The following is a 7,527-nucleotide window of genomic DNA, read 5'->3' as shown; positions in this document are numbered from 1 at the left end:
TATGCATATATAGTAAATATGCCATTGATATGGCCTGAAGACTGCTTGTGTTTTAATTCATTTCCTTTGAAAGCATTGCAGCCTGAGCTTTGACTTTGATTTAGATTCAGGACAGTTTTTCATCCTGTCATTATGGACATATATGATAGGTTAATAAATGTAAATGCAATATATATATATATATATATCGGAATTATAAAGCAAGGCCTTGAGCCTGCAATTGGATCCAAAGGGGGAGAACTTTGTGCCCACATGTTCTCTCATTCTCTGAACTTCTAGTGGATTATGTGAAATTGACAGACTTTTGCCAGAAGTAACTTGCCCAAGATCATCCAGTGAATGAACAGCAGAACTAGGAATATAACCTAGTTCTTGGCTTATGTTTCTAGGCAGTTCTGTTATACTCCAGATTATTTGGGAAATGGTCTGAATTGTAGGAATGAAATACCAACAGCACTGACATCTTGATTTCTGGTGGCTGTTTCCCATGGTCATCCAGTTCAAAATGGTTCACACATTTTACTGAATGTCTACCTATCTAAAATACATGTGTTGGAAATCTGTGACTGGGTGATACACAACAGTTATCATAATGCTCAAGAACCAACTTGAATGCAACCTTAGCACAGAATAAACCTGGTGCTTGATTAAAAAAAATACAGTTGCTAGCAAATGTAGTCCTTCAATTTTGTATTTTTCCCTGCTGATGCTAAATTGCCACATTTGGCAGACACCAAAACAGCCTTAACTAATTAATGAAGACCCTGTTCAGTAGCTGTTTTTAGTGAAAATTCTACATGTTACAGGAGCAGACATTCAAACTGAGGATCTTATTGTCTGTAAGCAGAAGTTATACCAAATGAGTCTTAAAATTGTATCAAGATACAGGCCCAAAACATACATTGACTCTGCCCTCATTTTCTCCCACTAAATTCAGCAAGTTTGCACAGACGCTAATGAGGTCAGAACTTAGACCACAGTATGACTAATGACAGGGCCCATTTCTGCCATCCTTACTCTTGTTGAGTTAGTACTTACACAAGTAGTTCTACTGGAATCAGTAGGACTGCTCACATGAGTAGGTACCACTCCCTGTGGTAATGAGTGGAAGAATCAGGCCCATAATGATTAAAGCAATGAATCACATGGATTAGTAGGGAAAGAAAGAATGGTCTAGTTTTGTGGAAGCTGCAGCTGCCTCTCTGATCCACATGGCTTAATTTAGATAAGGATTTTCTCCTAGCATACGTTTAAGGCTCAATGCAAAAGTATGAACACAATTCTGCTATGTTAAGAGAACATAAAGCCTAGCATACTTAGGATCAACCCTTTCGAACTAATGTCATCTGCAAATATTTTCTTAGAGCAAGGGACTTGGAAGCAGATACCCTTGATTTTGATTTCTGGTTCTGCCACTGATCTGCTGTCTGACATTTGCCAAGTGACTTAACCACTCCATTCTCAGGTTACCTAGCGGTACAGTAAACATAATAGTATGTTCCTTACTAGGATGTTTTGAATTTAATTACAAATTATTATTTTTGTTGCATTAGAAATACACATTTTAGGATGAGTTTCAAAGTTAGTGAAGAACATATAGTCATGCCTGCCAACTAGCCAGTTGTTCAGGACTTATTGGTATTTTGTAATTGCTCATCCAGGCTTACTGTTCTGCTGATACAGTTAATGACTACAGCCAGTCACTTAATACTATTAAGCAGAAGCATTTGAACTGAACAATTTTATGGGTCAGTCAGTTAACTTGAATCAATTCCAGTTCTCCAAATGAAAAAGGTGACAAGTTCAGTAATCTGTGTGAATTCTATTTATCCTGTTTGAATTAATCAGTTTATAGTTGATCTTAATCTGTGATGTGCAATTTTTAAAAATTATAGCAGCCAGTCCTCCGCACTTTGTTTCCAGTTCCAGTATTCACTATCTAAAGTCAACATCTTTACTTATCAGTCACTCCCAGATTTATATATAAAATTGAGAGCTGTGTCTACCCCTAGTTACCTTAGAAGCTTCTAATTTTCTGTGGGAATTGAATTTTCATATTGTGTATTTGAGAACCATCAACTTGCTGAATGGATTCTCGGTACCATAGGAGGGGACTGGCTGTTGTTGAATAAGCTCTAAGAAATAAGTAAAAGAACTCAACAGAATACCTACATTATTATTTGTTTTGTTGTAGTGCTTACATTTACATTATAGTTCTTTAAGGCGTGAGAACCAAATGTTGCTTTCTCCTGTGGGCTGTAAATCAGATGAACAAGTGCAGTTCTGCTGCGGAAAAAGAAGGTCCTGAACCTTCTATGGACCCCATGTGGAAGATCCCTGTGCAGAACCCCCAGTGAATTGCCTCCTTGTTAATGGGGCCATCTGAAACCTTTGTTCAGAGTCAGACTTGGGAGAATAGTGATTTGGCCCCAGAAAAATACTTGGGTATTCTGACCCAATTTTAATGAATTTCTAGATATGCATGTAATATCTGTACCATCATGAAATGCATATTGCTGTGATTATATACAATATACTGACAGAAAGTACTTGGAGAGCATTGTCTTTTTAAAGCATTTAGCATATGATGAGCTTACAGATACCATGTTTGAGGCCAGTTAAAGGATGGGGAGGAAATGAGTAAATCTGATATATATCAATGTGATTTTCTAGTGGAAGGTTTGTCTATCTGAAATGTGTATGATTGTTGATTGCCAATGTGATCACTTTCACTGCCTCTACCATGCAGAGGAAGAGAGAATTATGCCCAAATTAGACCCTAACTTGTGTCATAGGCCTATTTTATTCATGCTTGGGGCCCAATTTACAGTTACACTAAAGCCCCTTTGTGTCACTCGCGCAGTACAAATGGGTGTTAAAGGGGGCAGGAGTGGCTCCTTGAGAATATCCTCTGAGCATGAGGCCTTGCCCATTGATGTAGAGCTGGCAAAAGGCCTCTAAGGCTAACCATGCTCCAAGTCCCTCCATATTGGGAGGAAAGGGGCAGGCCAGGGGAAGGGTCTGGGCTTAGCCAGAAACGCTGTACTGAGACTGAGAGCTACTTACATCATGGGCCGGGCAGGCTCCAGCCTGTGCCAGAATGTAGGAAGTAGTGGCTAAGAACACCACTTCCACCCAATCTTCTTCCATTCCTGTCCCAGTGTAGGAAGAAAGAACAGTGTCCTCAGTCTCCAGTCTGTACCTTTAGATTATCCCTGATCACCCTAGGAACTGAACACATTGTTCTGAGGACTGCTGGAAAGAGATAGGATCCATCTGACCAAGAGGAAGAACATATTTGTGCATCGACCTGCCAACCTGGTGAATAGAGATTTAAACAAAGTTTAAAAGTGGCAGCGACAAATGCCACCAGGTAAACATAAAAAAGGCAACCTTAACAGAGGGTTAGATGTTGTGGGGTGGCAGGGGGGAAGCATGGAAAATTACGGTAAGGTCCTAGGAACAACAGTAGGAAAATCAGTGGGGGAATCTGTTCAACATCTTAGATGTCTACATACAAATGCAAGGAATATGGGAAATGAACTGGACGTATTAGTACATAAACTGAATTATGATTTTAATTGGGATTACAGAGACTTGTTGGGACAAATCTCATGACTGGAATACTGGTATAGAGAGGTATAGCTTGTTGAGGAAGAATAGGCATGGAAGAAAGGGAGGAGCTGTTGCATTATACATCAAGAATATAGAACTTGTTCTCAGGTCCAGAAGAAGGTGAGAGAAAGACCAGTTGAAAGTCTCTGGGGAAAGATAAAAGTTGGAAAATATGGCTGACATCAGGATAGGGGTCTACTATAGGCCATCAAATCAGGAAGAGGAAGAGGTGGCATTTCTAGAACAAATAACAGAAATATTCAAAACACAACACCCGGTAGCAATTGGGAACTTTAGCTACACAGACATCTGTTGAAAAAGTAATACAGCAAAACATAACATTTCCAACAAATTCTTGGAATGTACTGGAGACAACTTTCTGTTTCAGAAAGTGGAGGAAGTAACCTGGGGGAACAGCTATTTTAGATTTGATTCTAGCCAATCTGAAGGTGGAAGGCAATTTGGGTGAAAGTGATCATGAGGTGATAGACTTCATGATTCTAAGGAAAGGTAGGCGTGAGAGCAGCAGAATAAGGGACTTCAAAAAAGCAGACTTGTCTGGAACTACAAGGGGAAAATGACATGTGAAGCCTAGCATGGCAGATTGATAAGGCCCAACAAGTTGGCTTTTGGACTTTGATAATAAAAAGTCACTTTGAACCACATTTTGTAGCCCTCAATTAACCAAAATTCCCATTGTTGTGAAAGGGAATTTTGCTCTATTCTGTTGTTTGTATACAATGACCATCAGAGTAGTATCAGAATTTGTCCCTTTGTTTTTCCTTTTGGCATACAGTAATTCAATAAAAAAGAATGGTTCCAGCTGTAATTGATATGTCATGGAGAATAACGAATATCAACAAATATTAACATTGTAGAAACTATAGAAATTAAAAATGGAGCTCAGAAGAAGAGATTTCTCCTTTCTGCTCCTCCACTCTCAGGGACCAGTCTAATTTTAAAAATAGATACAAATGAAAGACAATTACTCTATATTTCTTAATTTGCCAGTTCTTAATATTTTATCCTACAGATGTAATTTACAAATTCAAATGCTCCTTTAAAGATTTTTTAAACTTTATTTCTCTTACTTGGAACATCTGCCTGACAAATATCTGCATTAGCAGCTATTAAAAGATTGAAGTTTCCATTACTCCAGAGACTGAAAGATTTAATTCCTGAAATCCTTGGTTCACGAGTGAGTGTGCGATAAATTAAGATTTACTCCATGCTTGATTCGTCCATAGAATTTACTTTTATTTTTAATGGAGAAACAGAATGCAGAGGAGTTAAGATGCCTAGCACAGAGAAAATTAGAAATTGTAGGAGTTGGTCACCCTGAGAGAACAGAATGTGTGGCCTTATATTCCATCCAGGTCTGGAACACCTGTGTAAGTAACGGATTATGTTCATGGTAGCGAGGTCTGAGTGGCAGCCATCTCCTTTTGCAATTATGTGCCCAAGTGCAACTGAAGCATTTGATAAACTACAAAAGTTATTTATTGTGAATATGCTCCAGTGCAATGAACACTGTTTCTTAATTTCAGGGCAAAAGAAGAATCAACACACCTCAAGAAATAAAAATAAAATTGTTTCTTGCCTTTTTGAAAGTTTTGTGCTGCGGCTTTCTTGGCCTTTTCAGTGATGCCACTATTGGGGGGCAAGGGTTGCATGACTAATTGTTCAAGGATAGGTTGTAAAATGAGGCCAGGTCTAAAAAGTAAATAATTGAATTGAATTTTTGTGAATATGGAGAGATGTGACTGGATATGTAGGTCCAAAACCACTCCTGGTGTAATTCCCAGTCAGGGCCTTCTTTTTCCACAGCAGAACTGCACTTGTTCATCTGATTTCCATTGAATTCAACTGAGAGAGAACAGCGGTGTCAATAAAAACTTCAATACTGTCCATTTGACTTTTCTGGGTGATGACTGGCTAAAATCCTTCTCCTGTCCAATAATCCTCAGAAATTAGTTCAAGCGGAATAGTAAAATACATTATTTGGAATTTAGAGAAGCACTCTGAAGCACCCCACAACGTGAATAAATTGGGTGTTTTACTATGTTCCTTATGATTAATGCTTTTCTGATTGCTCTAAAACAATCAGGAAAATTAAATCTTCTGATCAGTGACTTAAAACAGAGCTTTCATTTAATGTTATGGTATATCCTAATGAGCCCCATACTGTTCCATGCTTATTTCTGTAATACTTTGACTTACATACAAATGATAAAACCAAAAAGATGAAAATTCTGCTAATTAAGTTTCATTTTTAAATATCATACAAGAAGCAGGTTTTTGAAATAACAAATAGACAAGAACTAGAATGGCTACAATCCCCAGACTCCGACTCTTTCAAGTTTGTACCTGAATAGCATAACAGGGCCTGATTCTCCACTCTAATGCAGTTGTGCTGGGGGTAAAACGGCAGTGAAGCAGTGGTGAGTCAGTCCTATTATCCTGAACATGAATATCCCAACAAAAACATTCCATTAATGACAGATTACAGATATTTTCATATGACATGTGAAACCTTCTCTTCAGACAAATTGGATATGCCCTGCACAATGGAAATAGGGACATAGGCGCCACATTTTAAAAGGGTGAGGTTTTTTTTTCATTTTATGATGAAATATGACTTTCTCGATGTACATGATCCCAGAAACAAAACGTTATTACAGTGCTTTCGTGTACTAACAGGACATCTATCAGATTATCTCCTAGCCTTGATTATTACGCTAATGGAAAAAGAATCAGCTAAATTTATGCCACTGGCCTTCTTGCTGGCAAAATGTAGGATTACAAATATTTTTATAAAACAATACTCTCTTTCTGTTTATCTTCAGATTAGAGAGGTCATGCACAATCTACCATCATAAGCAAACAAAAATGTGATCTAGATGAAATTACTATGAAATGGGTACATAACTGGTTAAAAGACCATTCTCAGAAAGTGGTTATCAAGGGTTTGCTGTTAAATGGAGATGATGTATTTAGTGAGGTTCTACAGGGGACCTGTTCTGTGACTGGTACTAGTCAATATTTTCATTAATGACATGGAAAACTGAGTGGAAAGTATGCTTATAAAAACTGTGGATGACACCAAGCTGGGAGGGGTGGCAAGCACTTTGGAGGACTGGATTAGAATTCCAAATGGCCTTGACCAATCGGTGAATTAGTCTGAAATCAACAAGATGAAATTTAGTAATGTATGTATGAAATACTGCACCTAAGAAGGAAAAATTAAATGCACAACTACAAAAATGGGGACTAAGTGGTAGCACTGCTGAAAAGAATCTGGGGACTATAATAGATCACAAATTGAATATGAGTCATCAATGCGATACAGTTGCAAAATTGACTAATATCATTATGGGTGTATTCAGAGAAGTGTTGTATGTCAGACACAGGAGGTAATTGTCTCTCTCTCTTTTGGCAGTGGTGAGGCCTCAGCTGAAGTATTGTGTCCAATTCTGGGCACTTTAGGAAAGATGTGAACAAATTGGAAAGAGTCTGGACGAAAGCACCAAAAATGATAAGTTTAGACAATCTAACCTAGGAGGAAAGGTTAAAGGGCATGTTCATCTTGAGAAAAAGAAAACAGAGGGGGGACCTGATAATAAGTCTTCAAGTATGTTAAGGACTTTTATAAAGAAGATGGTGATCAATTGTTCTCCAGGCCCACTGAAAGTAGACTAAGACGTAATGGGCTTAATCTGCTGTAAGGGAGATTTAGGTTAGATATTAGGAAAAACTTTCTACTCTAAGGGTAGTTAAGCAGTGCAATAGTTACCCTGAGAGGCAGTGGAATCCCCAGCACTGAAGGCTTTTCCAGCACAGGTTGTAAAATCACTTGTCAGAGATGGTCTAGATTTACTTGTTCCATCCTCAACATAGGAGGCTGGACTTCAC

This window comes from Chrysemys picta, chromosome 6 (genome assembly GCF_011386835.1).
Source record: "Chrysemys picta bellii isolate R12L10 chromosome 6, ASM1138683v2, whole genome shotgun sequence".
Lineage (NCBI taxonomy): Eukaryota > Metazoa > Chordata > Testudines > Emydidae > Chrysemys > Chrysemys picta.
This window is presented reverse-complemented; position numbering follows the sequence as displayed.